Source organism: Schistocerca cancellata, chromosome 11 (genome assembly GCF_023864275.1).
Source record: "Schistocerca cancellata isolate TAMUIC-IGC-003103 chromosome 11, iqSchCanc2.1, whole genome shotgun sequence".
Classification (NCBI taxonomy): domain Eukaryota; kingdom Metazoa; phylum Arthropoda; class Insecta; order Orthoptera; family Acrididae; genus Schistocerca; species Schistocerca cancellata.
This window is the reverse complement of record NC_064636.1, coordinates 69,626,952-69,643,347: the sequence shown is the minus strand read 5'-3', so window position 1 is coordinate 69,643,347 and position 16,396 is coordinate 69,626,952. Positions and strand designations below refer to the sequence as shown.

The following is a 16,396-nucleotide window of genomic DNA, read 5'->3' as shown; positions in this document are numbered from 1 at the left end:
TTGGACCAGCGTTCGTGATGGACGTGCAGACCGCGTGAGACGACGCTTCATCCACTCCCAAACATGCTCAATGGGGGACAGATCCGGAGATCTTGCTGGCCAGGGTAGTTGACTTTCACCTTCTAGAGCACGTTGGGTGGCACGGGATACATGCGGACGTGCATTGTCCTGTTGGAACAGCAAGTTCCCTTGCCGGTCTAGGAATGGTACAACGATGGGTTCGATGACGGTTTGGATGTACCGTGCACTATTCAGTGTCCCCTCGACGATCACCAGTGGTGTACGGCCAGTGTAGGAGATCGCTCCCCACACCATGATGCCGGGTGTTGGCCCTGTGTGCCTCGGTCGTATGCAGTCCTGATTGTGGCGCTCACCTGCACGGCGCCAAACACGCATACGACCATCATTGGCACCAAGGCAGAAGCGACTCTCATCGCTGAAGACGACACGTCTCCATTCGTCCCTCCATTCACGCCTGTCGCGACACCACTGGAGGCGGGCTGCACGATGTTGGGGCGTGAGCGGAAGACGGCCTAACGGTGTGCGGGACCGTAGCCCAGCTTCATGGAGACGGTTGCGAATGGTCCTCGCCGATACCCCAGGAGCAACAGTGTCCCTAATTTGCTGGGATGTGGCGGTGCGGTCCCCTACGGCACTGCGTAGGATCCTACGGTCTTGGCGTGCATCCGTGCGTCGCTGCGGTCCGGTCCCAGGTCGACGGGCACGTGCACCTTCCGCGGACCACTGGCGACAACATCGATGTACTGTGGAGACCTCACGCCCCACGTGTTGAGCAATTCGGCGGTACGTCCACCCGGCCTCCCGCATGCCCACTATACGCCCTCGCTCAAAGTCCGTCAACTGCACATACGGTTCACGTCCACGCTGTCGCGGCATGCTACCAGTGTTAAAGACTGCGATGGAGCTCCGTATGCCACGGCAAACTGGCTGACACTGACGGCGGCGGTGCACAAATGCTGCGCAGCTAGCGCCATTCGACGGCCAACACCGCGGTTCCTGGTGTGTCCGCTGTGCCGTGCGTGTGATCATTGCTTGTACAGCCCTCTCGCAGTGTCCGGAGCAAGTATGGTGGGTCTGACACACCGGTGTCAATGTGTTCTTTTTCCCATTTCCAGGAGTGTAGTTTTTGTGAAATCGAATAGTAAGTGTGTCAAAGCAGTGGGAACACCATGTTTCTACACAGGCGAGCAGTGCAGTGATAACAAAATCGCGCAAAGCGCGGAATGCGGGGAGCACGTGTCTGCAGCAGCGAAAGGGTTAATGCGGCCGTGGTGGCTTTACTTCATAAACTGCGCGCTCCCCCCTAAACGTAAGTTTGCGAACTATACTGTACTATGGCGCTGCTTCTCTTGGCGCGTGCGTCGTTTGCAACTGGCAACGCAGCAATCTCCCGCGTCTGGGTGGGCGTGCGCGAGCCGCCAAGATAAAAGAATTCAACTGTAGCAGAGGATGACGCGGCGGTCGGTCGGTGACGATTTTTTTTCTTCACTGTGTAGCAGTCTTAATGACCACCAGTGTAGACGGTGAGCGCGGTCTGGCAGACGAGTGCGGTGCAGTTATCCGTCCAACAGAGTTAATCTTTGGGACGCCCGTCTGGCCTTTATACTCGCAGACGAGGCCCATTTTAGAGAGGAAGAGGAGGCGATAAACGGAACTGCGGTCACGGGAGGCGCGCGCCTTTATCTGCAGAATGATACGGCTGCGGGTCCGCTAAGTGGCGCAGCTGAATGGCCCGCGGCCGTTTGCAGTCGCGGCGGCCGTTGTGCACGGACGGACTTGCCCCAGTTAACTGCGCGCTCGCCCGCCCGGGGGATTCTGACGGCGTAATCCGACGCGGCGCTGAAGCACCCGCCACAGTTTTCACTGTTACGCATGCGCAGTGCGCCTCTTTCTTCCTATCTGCTTGCCTTGGGGAGTTGCGAGTTTCCAGAGGCGCTCTACAGCTGCTTGGGAGAGACTGTCGCCGCGGGAGACGCCCACATCCATAATACGCCCAGGAATGGAAATCTACGTCTACATCTACATAACTACTCTGGCATTCACACTCACGAGTTTTACAGAGGGTTTATAGAACCATTTTTCGGATTATTTCTGGGCCATTCCACTCCCGAATAGCATTTGGGAACACCGAAATCATTCCAACCGCCGCGCGGCATTAGCCGAGCGGTCCAAGGCGCTGCAGTCATGGACTGTGCGGCTGGTCCCGGCGGAGGTTCGAGCCCTCCCTCGGGCATGGGTGTGTGTGTTTGTCCTTAGGATAATTTAGGTTAAGTAGTATGTAAGGGGCTGATGACCTTAGCACTTAACTCCCATAAGATTTCACGCACATTTGCACATTCCAAGCGACGTCGGATTTCATTTATGACGGGGGAATGTTTCTGACATAAATCTGGTGAAAAGGTGCCATCGTAAAGAGAAATTTTAATGAATGTAACTCTCTCTCTCTCTCTCTCTCTCTCTCTCTCTCTCCTAATACCCGATAACCAAAAATTACGGCGCAGCATGAGGTTGAAATGTAATGTCGAAACGTGAAAGTATGATTAGCATCTCGAAGAACCACGAACCTCTTGCTGAAAGGGAACGTAGAAAGAAAGAAATGCTAATATAAATGTAAATCGAGACAGCGTTAGAAGGACGGTATTAACGCGATATTGCCGGATCAACGTCACTCCAATATTCAAGGAAGGTAGTAGCAGTAACCCACAAAATTACACTCCCATATCATTAATGTGGATATGCAGAACGATTCTCGAACGATTGTTCGCTTGCCTCGGTTACTTCCCTTCAAGTGGACTCTCCCAACATTCCACTGTTTCGTTTATCTCAAAAAATGGTTCAAATGGCTCGGAGAACTATGGGACTTAACATCTGAGGTCATCAGTCCCCTAGAACTTAGAACTACTTAAACCTAACTAACCTAAGGACATCACACACGTCCACGCCCGAGGCAGGATTCGAACCTGCGACCGTAGCGGTCGCGCGGTTCCAGACTGAAGCGCCTAGAACCGCTCGGCCACAGTGGCCGGCTCGTTTATCTCAGCCAGCGTCAATAATATCGTTGGTATGTGTCGTTACGTGTTCACGTGAACGTTTAAGTTTACTTGCTTTGTTCGTTGGTTTCGTTTCTGTCACTGTTAAAATTCTAACCATTCAAGAAAGTGCGTTTATAGTCGAACAAGCGTTCAAAGCTGGCGGTAAATGCACAGTTTCAGTTCGTCAAACATTTAATTCAGTCTTCCCGGAGACAACACTCCCACATCGCGATACTGTGTGAGATTTGATTAACAACTTTCGAAGTAGGGGTTAAGTGAGAGATGCACCGAGAAGTGGTCGTCCTAGAATTTTGTATCAGGATAAACTAATCGATATTTCCGATAAAATGTCCACGAGTCCGAACAAGTCAGTAACAAAATTCGACCAGGAATTCGATGTTAGTGTCGGAACGGCCAACACAGCTGTGAGGAAAAAATTAGAAGTTTTCCCATACAAAGTGACAGTCTTGCAAGAACTGAAAAATACTGATCATGGCAAGAGACTACGTTATTCTCAATGCTTCCAACATTTCTTCAACAAAATGGAAGGCATATTCTTAATGTAACTTTTTTCACTGATGAGGCGTGGTTTCATTTATCCGGGTACATGAACTCGCAAATTCTCGCATGTGGAGTACTGTACATCCATTGAGTATTCATGAGGAACCACTTCATTGTGTGAAAACAGGAGTTTGGATTGCAATTTCTAGACGTCGGAGTGTGGGTCCCATTGTTTTTCAACGAAACAATAAACACACAACGATACTGCAGTGATATTCTGTACCCATTCATAAGAGTACTTGTGTTAAGTGAAATACTGAACGGTTATTTTCGACAAGATGGTGCAACCACGCATACAGCTCGCGTTTCAATGTCACTGCTTGCTGATGTTTTTGGTGATCGCACTATTTCACAGCGACTTCGGCCTCCATGATCGCCTGACCTAACAAAAACGGCTCCGAGCACTATGGGACTTAACATCTGAGGTCATCAGTCCCCTAGATCTTAGAACTACTGAAACCTAACTAACCTAAGGACATCACACACATCCATGCCCGAGGCAGGATTCGAAACTGCGACCGTAGCGGTCGCGCGGCTCCAGACTGTACCGGCGATGGCCTCAACAGTTTGATCCCACTGGAACTTATCACACACACACACACACACACACACACACATATATATATATATATATATATATATATATATATATATATATATATATATATGAGAATGCTCTATGTCTAGTCGTTCGTTCATTGCGTTCTGTTTTTTGTGAACATGACTGCATTTCTATAGATGACAGCATGAAGATGGTTCAAGACAGCATGAAGGTGGTTCATTTAACCCTCTGCCAGGCACTTTATTGTGAAGAGCAGAGTAATCATGTAGATGTAGATGATTATCCATACTACTGCGCGACCTTGAGCGACTAAAGAAAAAGAAGGAACAATAAATTGAGAAGAAGAAAAACTACTCCTTGTCTGTGCAGAACTGACAGCAACAGTTCGTAGTTACTTCGGTATGAGTTATTTTTTACGGAGTGGTGGGCCTTTCTCAGAAATGCGATAAACAAATCGCCGCCACTGGCAGCTGGGCCAGCCTCACGGTATTTCGCCAAAGCCGTGGATGCGGCGCTGCCAACTTTTCGCGACGAGTTATCGGCTGACTTCACGAAACGCTTCGCCAGCCAGCTTTCGCCACGGGTCGCGTTCGTGAATCTAGCGCGCTGCACAGATATGTTTATCACGCTTGACGTCCGCTAAAAGCGCAGTAACGGCCAGAGGTCACGCGAACTCGCTGGGTGAGGGGGGGGGGGGGGGGGGGGGGGGAAGAAGATGATGAGCAGCGAACGCCGCAGCAGGCGGGGTGATTTAATGCCGGGCAAAGTGTGTGGCAACAGGGGGACCTAGCACGGAACCCTGGCACGCAGTGAAATACACCGAATAAAAAGCATTCCCAAATCTACAACCTACTACTCGCAATGTATTAATTACAACTGTGGTGTCACCGCCAGACACCACACTTGCTAGGTGGTAGCCTTTAAATCGGCCGCGGTCCGCTAGTATACGACGGACCCGCGTGTCGCCACTGTCAGTGATTGCAGACCGAGCGCCGCCACACGGCAGGTCTAGAGACACTTCCTAGCACTCGCCCCAGTTGTACAGCCGACGTTGCTAGCCATGGTTCACTGACAACTACTCTCTCATTTGCCGAGACGATAGTTAGCATAGCCTTCAGCTACATTTGCTACGACCTAGAAACGTGCCAGTATCATTTAATAATTATCTATGGATGCCTGTACCGTCACACCGATGTTCTCCAATTATGGAATAAAGTTAAGTATTACATCAAATACGTACTTTATATGCTACTATACATTCCTTTAACTGTTCCAGACCTCACGCCAGTCTGCGTGAGCTTTAACGCGTGCCTTTCGGCTTCCTCTAGCTACACGGTGTTGGCTCTTCTGCCAATACACCAACAGTTATCACGTCTTACCCACATACACATGAATCCTCTTCACTTCAGACCTAGGTGCCTGGCATGTCCCTACTGCTCCAACCAGCACAATGCGCGAGAAAAACAAACACTTAAATGTTCCCATACGAGCTCTTATTTCTCTTAGACTACTGGCCATTAGAATTGCTACACAACGAAGATGTGCTACAGGCGCGAAATTTAACCGACAGGAAGAAGATGCTGTGATATGCAAATGATTAGCTTTTCAGAGCATTCACACACGGTTGGCGCTAGTGGCGACACCTACAACGTGCTGACACGAGGAAAGTTTCCACCCGATTTCTCGTACACAAACAGCAGTTGACCGGCGTTGCCTGGTGAAACGTTGTTGTGATGCCTCGTGTAAGGAGCAGAATTGCGTACCTTCACGTTTCCGACTTCGATAAAGGTCGGATTGCAGCCTGTCGCGATTGCGGTTTATCGTATCGCGACATTGTTGCTCGCGTTGGTAGAGATCCAATGACTGTTAGCAGAATATGGAATCGGTGGATTCAGGAGGGTAATACAGAGCGCCGTGCTGGCTCCCAACGGTCTCGTATCACTAGCAGTCGAGATGACAGGCATCTTATCCGCACGGCTGTAACGGATCGTGTAGCCACGTCTCGATCCCTGAGTCAACAGATGGGGACGTATGCAAGACAACAACCATCTGCACGAACAGCTCGACGACGTTTGCAGCAGCACGGGCTATCAGCTCGGAGACCGTGGCTGCGGTTACCCTTGACGCTGCATCACAGAAGCGCCTGCGATGGTGTACTCGACGACGAACCTGGCTGCACGAATGGCAAAACGTCATTTTTTCGGATGAATCCAGGTTCTGTTTACAGCATCACGATGGTCCCGTCCGTGTTTGGCGACACCGCGGTGAACGCACATTGGAAGCGTGTATTCGTCATCGCCATACTGGCGTATCACCTGGCGTGATGGTATGGGGTGCCATTGGTTACACGTCTTGGTCACCTCTTGTTCGCATTGACGGCACTTTGAACAGTGGACGTTACATCTCAGATGTGTTACGACCAGTGGCTCTACCCTTCATTCGATCCCTGTGAAACCCTACATTTCAGCAGGATAATGCACGGCCGCATGTTGCAGGTCCTGCACGGGCCTTTCTGGACACAAAAAATGTTCGACTGCTGCCCTGGCCAGCACATTCTCCAGATCTCTCACCAACTGAAAACGTCTGCTCAATGGTGGTCAAGCAACTGGCTCGTCACAATACGCTAGTCACTATTCTTGATGAACTGTGGTATCCTGCTGTAGCTGCATGGGCAGCTATACTTGTACACGCAATCTGAGCTCTGTTTGACTCAATGCCCAGGCGTATCAATGCTGTTATTAAGGCCAGAGGTGGTTGTTTTGTGTACTGATTTCTCAGGATCTATGCACCCAAATTCCTTGAAAATGTAATCATATGTCAGTTCTAGTATAATATATTTGTCCAATGAAGACCCGTTTATCATATGCATTTCTTCTTGGTGTAGCAATTTTAATGGCCAGTGCCAGCTGGTGTGGGCATTCGGTTCTAGGCACTTCCGTCTGGAACCCTTGTGACCACTATGGTCGCAGGTTCGAATCCTGCCTCGGGCATGGATGTGTGTGTGTCGTTAGGTTAGTTAGGTTTAAGTAGTACTAAGTTCTAGGGGACTGATGACCTCAGATTTTAAGTCCCATAGTGCTCAGGGCGATTTGGACCATTTAATGGCCAATAGTGTATATGGAGGCTGCTTCCAATCCCTGTTACATGCTTGAAATTTTTACAGAGAGGACTTCGTAGATAAAGTTTTGGTATGGAAACCATGTCTCGAAATGAACCGTTTGGATGTTAAATACGTCTGAAGGTCGGATCTCTTTGGACATCTCCCGCTTCACAGAACGCACCCAAACACAGATGCGGTCCTGTCGTCAGTCCCTGCCGTAATAATTACGACGTCAAATACCACACAATTATCGTTCGACTGCAGTGGTTGTGAGGAACTGTTACATTTAGAGCTAGGAGGATTAGCTGCAGTGCTCCGCGGGTGTGCCGCACTCTTAGCTTTGGAGAGTGCGCCCTTCGTCGTGTGGTGGAGACCCCAGTGATGAGTGGTTGAAACACTGCAGGAAGTGACTACGCAGAATAACGTAGCTGGCAGATGTGCACTCGGCAGGGAACTCGTGGCCTGAGCGGCAGTGGTGGGGGTTGCAGGCAGGCGCTGTAGGGGGAATGCCGAGCGCCGGAGGGGAAGCGCCATTCTGAACTGATGCCCGTGCTCTCATGATTCGTAAATATGAAGCACACGATCCGTCCAAGCCCTCACTTCCACAGTGGCCATTCAAAAAAGATCTACTGTCTCATCTCGTTCATTCTGTTAACCTTTTGTAACTTTCACATAAGCATAACGAGTGGCGAATTTTGAGTGAAGCCTAGCCGCTTCTCTTGTTTCCATGTCAAAAATTACTTCTTTTGCCAACACTAAGTGGAGTCTACACTCTCTCTCCTCACTAACGTGTTGCACAGACGCAGTTGTGAAACAATGCTCAAACAGTGGTTTATTAATGAAAGTCTCTTTGGGTTTGCTGCCGGATCCTAAAATCAACTTGACTCGATATTCGAAGGCAGAAACCGTGATGGGCGGTGCATGCGCCTATATAGGACGTCGATTTGCAGCCTGGCGTCAGTTCTCAGCGGGACACATCAGCAGAAGCAGCATTTTCCTGAAGATGGCGACCAGTTGGATCGCCGAAATATCGAGTCAAGTTGATTTTAGGATCCGGCAGCAAACCCGAAGAGACTTTCATGACTTATTACGCCAGGAAAGCCTCGCCGAAATATCGAGTCAAGTTGATTTTAGGATCCGGCAGCAAACCCGAAGAGACTTTCATGACTTATTACGCCAGGAAAGCCTAATCACAGTGGTTTATTAACTGAGGAAAATTAAGGTCAGCATCTTACGGAAAAGCACATCCTCAGTATAAATGACCGTGTAATGTCCTCACTTATGTTGTTGAGGCACCCTGCCACAGTTAGCGCGGTTCCCCCTGTCGGAGGTTCAAATCCTACCTACCTCAGCATGGGTGTCTGTGTTGTCCTTAACATAAGTTAGTTTGTGTATAATTCTAGGACCGATGACCTCCGCAGTTTGGACCCATACTCAGTTTAAGAATGTAGGTAAATAAAATGTATGTATTCCTTTTCTCCAAAATTGTAAATCTCCTGAAGTTCTCCACCAACTGTTTTGAAATTTTAAACAACACTGCATTCGAATACGGACGTGTTTTTATACACCTACTGGAGAGCGTTTCTTAAATCATATGTCCATATCCATACTAATGTCACAAATGCGAAAGTAACTCTTGTCTATTACCTTTCGCCAGTAAACCTCTGAATCGATTTTGATATTTTGGAAATTTGTGGTAAGGTTCTACGGGTCCTCAGATTTACACACTACTTAATCTAACTTACGCTAAGGACAACACACACATACTGAGGCCCGAGGGAGGACTCGAACCTCCGACGGGGGAGCTGCGCGAACCGTGGCAAGATGTCTCAGACCGCTTCGTTACCCCGCACGGCCCGATTTTGATGAAATTTGGTACGGAGATAACTTGAACGCTCAGGAAGAACATAAGCTACATTAGAGATTGTGTCATATAATATATTTACTGATTTGAAGAAAAAAATGGTTCAAATGGCTCTGAGCACTATGGGACTCAACATCTTAGGTCATAAGTCCCCTAGAACTTAGAACTACTTAAACCTAACTAACCTAAGGACATCACACACATCCATGCCCGAGGCAGGATACGAACCTGCGACCGTAGCAGTCCCGCGGCTCCGGACTGCAGCGCCAGAACCGCTAGACCACCGCGGCCGGCTTGATTTGAAGAATATTACGCGTAAAGGGGGAACACTAATTAGTGTTTGAAAAAATGTATTTACTCTCTGACTTTCAAACTCGATCATGTTTGTGAAAATGCTTTCATTCTTTCGTATGTTCTACATGATACGATTCAACGCAATGAATGCAATGTTTGTAGAATCCTCAACGTGTTTAATCCATGCTAATCCATACATCCATACCAATATTATAAATTGGAAAGTGACTGTCGCGCTCCCACGATTGAATCACTGAACCAGTATCGAAGAAATTTGGCGTGAAATGGCTTGAACACTCATGAAGAACATAGACTACTTCACAAAGTGTGTAGTATGAGATATTCATTGCTCTGAAAAATATTACGCAAATTAAGCAAAAATTATTAAATATTTAGTGTTTGAAAAAGCTGCTTACTCTTTCACCTTTGTACTTTATCGTAATTGTGAAAATGCTTTTACTGGTTGATATGTTCCACGAAATATGATTCAGCGTAATCAATAGAATGCTTATTCAATTCTCAAGTTTTAATCCATACTTCCGTACTAATACCAGCACTAATATCGATAATAATATTAATTAAGTGCGAAAGTGGCTCTGTCTGTTACATTTTCATAATTCAACAGTTGAACAGATTCCAATGGGTTTTGGCACGTGAACAAGCTGAATCTTGAGGAAGACCGCGGGTTACTTTAGAAAGTTGTATCTTTTTGGGTATTATTAACATTTTTAAGTATGGCAAACGTGAGTAGGGTGCAGATGACGCTGGCGCGATGGTCGGCGCCTCTTAGCAGTTCCGAGCATGCGCGGCAGTTACTCTGACTCGAGGAGAAGACACGTACGCCATTTTCAGATCGCTGCTGCCGACGTGTGCTTTGTAGTGCTTCTTTATAATGTCAGCCGTACTTGCAAATGCCGCCGCGTGTCAAATCAGATCTGTGTTTGGTTTTCATAATGCAAAGGAAGTTAAACCAAAGGAAATTCATCGGCAAATCTGCGAGGTTTACGGACAAAATGCTGTGAGTGACTCAATGGTTAGAAGATGGGCCAGACTGTTCAATACTGATGAACTGGTTCACACAATTGAACAGAAGATTAAGCACAACTGTAGGAGTTTATTACAGCCTCAAGATAACGGATTCGCGACCTACGTGCTGTTTTCTGCGCAGGCGCAACCACCACTATATAAGACTGCATGTTGGTGAACATTGTTCGGAATTTGTGCATTCCACTCAGGACGGTGGGAGTAACTATAGACACTTTGCGTGTACTGCAGTCTTACAAGGGGACCTTCTGCGAGGTTCAGCCGGCCGCGGTGGTCTAGCGGTTCTGGCGCTGCATTCCGGAGCCGCGGGACTGCTACGGTCGCAGGTTCGAATCCTGCCTCGGGCATGGGTGTGTGTGATGTCCTTAGGTTAGTTAGTTCTAAGTTCTAGGGGACTTATGACCTAAGATGTTGAGTCCCATAGTGCTCAGAGCCATTTGAACCATTTCTTTTTGCGAGGTTCATCGAGTTGAGCTCTCACTTCCCCTCCTTGTAGTGTGGGTAGGTAGGTACCTATCACACCCTAAAATGGTAGGTGCCAATGCGGCCTCGTTTTTGAAATATTGCCTGTTAAAGTTTGGGCAGCTCTTTATATACAGAAAGGTTTCTCTGTTATGGCAAGTGGGCGAGTAGCAGAGTGGCAAGCGACCCTGGTTCGAGACCCGTTTATGCTACTTTTGTTTTCGCGACGCTAGATCCATCGCAAAAAGAAGTATTGAAACATCCCCTTAGAACAATTATACATGACTGTCCTTAAACTGACACACAATATTTTTAGCGCAACGCAATCTGACTTTCAATAATCGCTACAAAAGATTGGCCCTGACTAACATTAACCTGTACCTTTCACAAATCACTTACCTCACAAAAATCTTCGTTACTCGAACTACTGCAATACAGCGAGCGCCACTACTGCCAGCTAAATAAAAGATTCAAACTACTGAAGGCACTAACTACTGATAGGCATAGTTAGCAAATGAAACATTTTGATAGAGAACAAACAACGTATTTACCTTAATAGTGTTGAAAAGTCATAATATAAATATCAGTTCATGACATCCAGTCTTACAAATTTCAAAACTCCGCCATCTCTCTCCCCACATCCACCACTGCTGGTGGCTCACCTCTAACTGCGCAACGCTACGCGCTGTTAAGATCCAGCTGCCGCTGCCCAACACTACAATAGCGAATATTCCAACAATGCAATCCAGCCACAGACTGCACACAGCACAGCCAGTGATTTTCATACCGAGCGCTACGTAACGCTGCCAATAAGAAAACATAAACAGCCTACTTACAGTACCGCATAGCATCAATGCAGTGGCGTTTCCTGCGCACTTGAGAAAATACAGATGCAATTGCGACGAAAATGAATGTGCATTCGTAAAATGTTCGTAACGTCGAAAGTACAAATGTTTTGATTGTTTTTATATCAAGTATCGGCCGTCGGAATGTACTCGTCAAAATATAGGAAATATCGATTAACTTTCCATTAAATGAAACATATTTTTAATCCCTCATTCGTTGGTGTTTTTAATATTCCCTACGTAAACGGAACAAAATTAAAAATGCAACGAAAAGAAATTGAACAATAATAAAATATTTTGAGAAATTACATTACGGTTAATTCTTGTTAAAATAAAACGCAAAAAATTGAAACAAAATGTGACATTCGATTTGTAATTTTTATTTATAGAGGCTTGTAATTCTTTTTAATCAATTCCTTGCGGTATGTTCAAGATTAATTATAAAATAAAACAGGCATTTGAAAAAAAAAAAGGAAACAAAAGTAGCATAGACGGGTCTCGAACCAGGGTCGCCTGGACGGGAATCTAGCTCGTTGGCCACTTTTTTTATCTTATTTTGTTCTATATTGTTCGTGGAATTTGTTCGGGGCGGACGTCCAATGACACCCGTTTAGGTTCTTCGTTGATCCGTTCTCTCAGTTTTTTATTACAGAGAGTAGCTCTAACCCTCTGACCGAACACGCTGAGCTACCGCGCCGGTTTTATGGAAATATGAAGTGAGCGTATGGCAACGTTGACCAGGAGGCGCACGCGGCTACTCGCTCACTTGCCACAATAGTGACACGTTTCTGTATATAAAGAGCTCCCCAAAATTTAACAGGCAATATTTCAAAAACGAGGCCGCATTGGCACCTATAATTTTAGGGTGTGATCGGTGGCTACCCACACTATAAGCAGGCGAAGTGAGAGCTCATAACTCGATAAACCTCGCATAAGGTCCCCTCGTCAGTAAAAATGAGATCAGTGACACGTCATCTGTGGTAACTAAGAGGAGATATGAAGGAGGGAATTTTCGAGGGAAGCGGTTTGTACACACATCAATTCCTCTCGCGAAATTTATCCCTCTCTCAGTTGCCGTAAGTGGAGTACGAACGACTGGGAACTCCACCATGGCAGCAGACGACAGCATACGGCCTACGTTATTCGGGAATTTTGGACTAAAAACAAGATGACGATGTTCCCCACCCAACGTAATTCAAGCACGAAAAACGTTCGATCCACCAATCTTTATACAGGGCTATTACAAATGATTGAAGCGATTTCATAAATTCACTGTAGCTCCATTCATTGACATATGGTCACGACACACTACAGATACGTAGAAAAACTCATAAAGTTTCGTTCGGCTGAAGCCGCACTTCAGGTTTCTGCCGCCAGAGCGCTCGAGAGCGCAGTGTGAGAAAATGGCGACAGGAGCCGAGAAAGCGTATGTCGTGCTTGAAATGCACTCACATCAGTCAGTCATAACAGTGCAACGACACTTCAGGACGAAGTTGACAAAGATCCACCAACTGCTAACTCCATTCGGCGATGGTATGCGCAGTTTAAAGCTTCTGGATGCCTCTGTAAGGGGAAATCGACGGGTCGGCCTGCAGTGAGCGAGGAAACGGTTGAACGCGTGCGGGCAAGTTTCACGCGTAGCCCGCGGAAGTCGACGAATAAAGCAAGCGGGGAACTAAACGTACCACAGCCGACGGTTTGGAAAATCTTACGGAAAAGGCTGAAGCAGAAGCCTTACCGTTTACAATTGCTACAAGCCCTGACACCCGATGACAAAGTCAAACGCTTTGAATTTTCGCCGCGGTTGCAACAGCTCACGGAAGAGGATGCGTTCAGTGCGAAACTTGTTTTCAGTGATGAAGCAACATTTTTTCTTAATGGTGAAGTGAACAGACACAATGTGCGAATCTGGGCGGTAGAGAATCCTCACGCATTCGTGCAGCAAATTCGCAATTAACAAAAGCTAACGTGTTTTGTGCAATCTCACGGTTTAAAGTTTACGGCCCCTTTTTCTTCTGCGAAAAAAACGTTACAGGACACATCTGGACATGCTGGAATATTGGCTCATGCCACAACTGGAGACCGACAGCGCCGACTTCATCTTGCAACAGGATGGTGCTCCACCGCACTTCCATCATGATGTTCGGCATTTCTGAAACAGGAGATTGGAAAACAGATGGATCGGTCGTGGTGGAGATCACGATCAGCAATTCGTGTCACGGCCTCCACGCTCTCCCGACTTAACCCCGTGCGATTTCTTTCTGTGGGGTTATGTGAAAGATTCAGTGTTCAAACCTCCTCTACCAAGAAACGTGCCAGAACTGCGAGCTCGCATCAACGATGCTTTCGAACTCATTGATGGGGACATGCTGCGCGGAGTGTGGGAGGAACTTGATTATCGGCTTGATGTCTGCCGAATCACTAAAGGGGCACATATCGAACATTTGTGAATGCCTAAAAAAAGTTTTTGAGTTTTTGTATGTGTGTGCAAAGCATTGTGAAAATATCTCAAATAATAAAGTTATTGTAGAGCTGTGAAATCGCTTCAATCATTTGTAATAACCCTGTATATTGCTCATCACCCTGCCTCCGTTATCACGAAGGACCAACAGAAGAAAGGGAGAGGGAGAGAGGGGGGCGTGAAGAAAGAGATAGAGATAAAGAGAGAAGATCCAAAAAGAAGGATCAGCAGAACAAAGAGACAAAGAGGGAGGGGACGCGGTAGAGGCAGAGAGAGAGAGAGAGGGGTCGGAGGGAGGAAGGGAGACATGAAGAAAGAAAGAGATAGAGCCTCCATTATCACGAAGGACCAACAGAAAAAAGGGAGAGAGAGGAAAAAAAGAGATAGAGATAAAGAGAGAAGATCCAACAAGATCAGCAGAAGAAAGAGACAGAGAGAGAGAAAGGGGTGGGGGTGGGGGAAGGAGGGCGGAAGGGAGAGATGAAGAAAGAAAGCGATAGAGAGAGAGGAGATCCAACAAGAAAGATCGGCAGAAGAAAGAGAGAGAGGGTGGACAGAGAGAGAGATAGAGAGAGAGAGAGAAGAGCCATCAGAGAGTGATCGATTAGGGCGCGACAGCGTTACGGAACGCCCAGATACTACAAGAGAGGCGTTCTGCATCACGGAGAGGTTTACCGTGGCGCCAGAAGTAGCCTCCGCCACACACAGTAACGAGGCTTACGGGAATAGTTGAGAAGTAGAAACCAGCCTGCAGGCCGGACATAACCTGCACGGTGAATGCTGATCGTCGGTATAGTAACGGTACGTGTTACACTTGGAAACCAAAGCGAACCTCCTCGAGATTCCCCGCGCCGCCTATAGTGTGTTGAGTGCGGTGGGCACCCAGCACCTCACAGCAGGGACGCGCGCCGTTCGCTGTTAGCAGTCCAGTCACGGCCGCCGTTAAACACACTAAACTGCCCCGACAATGTGTCGCGCGATGCAATTGGCTAGCGCACGCGCTCTCATTTAAATTCGCTCTGCCGCGTAGGCAAATGACGCTAATTAATGACGCCCATTCTCGCGCCGTGGCTGTGCATAATGTCGGCAGGCCGCTCAGCTACAGATAAACGTGTAAACCAAAGCGAACGAGCACATAATGTGACCTTCTTCTAGGAAACACCCTTTCCGTCAGCTCACGTTCACATCGCCGTGGTCCCATTTCACAGAGGTACACCATTGTGCTCCTTTTACACAGGTAAACATGGCAAAACAGCGGAAAAAGCCGACACTAGTAAAAAAAAAAAACGAAGAAAATGTCTCGATAAATGAAAAGAAAAGTGGAAAACATGCCGAATTTACTTTTTTCAAATTTCAAATGGCTCTGAGCACTATGGGGTCCCCTAGAACTTAGAACTACTTAAACCTAGCGAACCTACGGACATCACACACATCCATGCCCGAGGCAGGATTCGAACCTGCGACCGTAGCGGTCGCGCGGTTCCAGACTGTAGCGCCTAGAACCGCTCGGCCACTCCGGCCCGCCGAATTTACTTAATAGTACCGAGCAAGGTAGCGGAGTGGTTACCACACTGGACTCTCGATTCAAATCCGCGTCTCGCACTCCTCATGTAAGTTCTACGTACTTTCCCTAAAATCGCTTCAGGCAAATGCTTGGTTGGATCCTGCGGAAGGGTACGGCCGACTTTCTTCCCCATCCTTCCCTAATCCGACGCAACGGTCTTGCCGCAGTGGACACACCGGTTCCCGTGAGATCACCGAAGTTAAGCGCTGTTGGGCGTGGCCGGCACTTGGATGGGTGACCATCCAGCCGCCATGTGCTGTTGCCATTTTTCGCGGTGCACTCAGCCTCGCGATGCCAACTGAGGAGCTACTCGACCGAATAGTAGCGGCTCCGGTCACAGAAAAGCATCATAACGACCGGGAGAGCGGTGTGCTGACCCCAAGCCCCTCCTATCCGCATCTTCCACTGAGGATGACACGGCGGTCGGATGGTCCCGGTAGGCCACTCGTGGCCTGAAGACGGAGTGCTTCGTGCTTCCCTAATCCGCCCCACTACGCCGTCTCTATTGACCTCGTACTCGACGGCACACGAAACGTTAATATTCTTCACCTATTCATCTCTGACATCTTGGGTTGTCAAGTGATCT

General features: G+C 47.7%; 1 protein-coding gene and 1 pseudogene across 3 annotated transcripts in view; one reads left to right on the top strand and one right to left on the bottom strand.

The window, feature by feature from the left end:
- LOC126108851 (alpha-mannosidase 2) overlaps positions 1–16,396 on the bottom strand; it is an 880,291-nt gene that overhangs the window by 363,220 nt on the left and 500,675 nt on the right. The window lies entirely within an intron of this gene.
- LOC126109062 (5S ribosomal RNA) lies at positions 15,959–16,075 on the top strand (annotated as a pseudogene).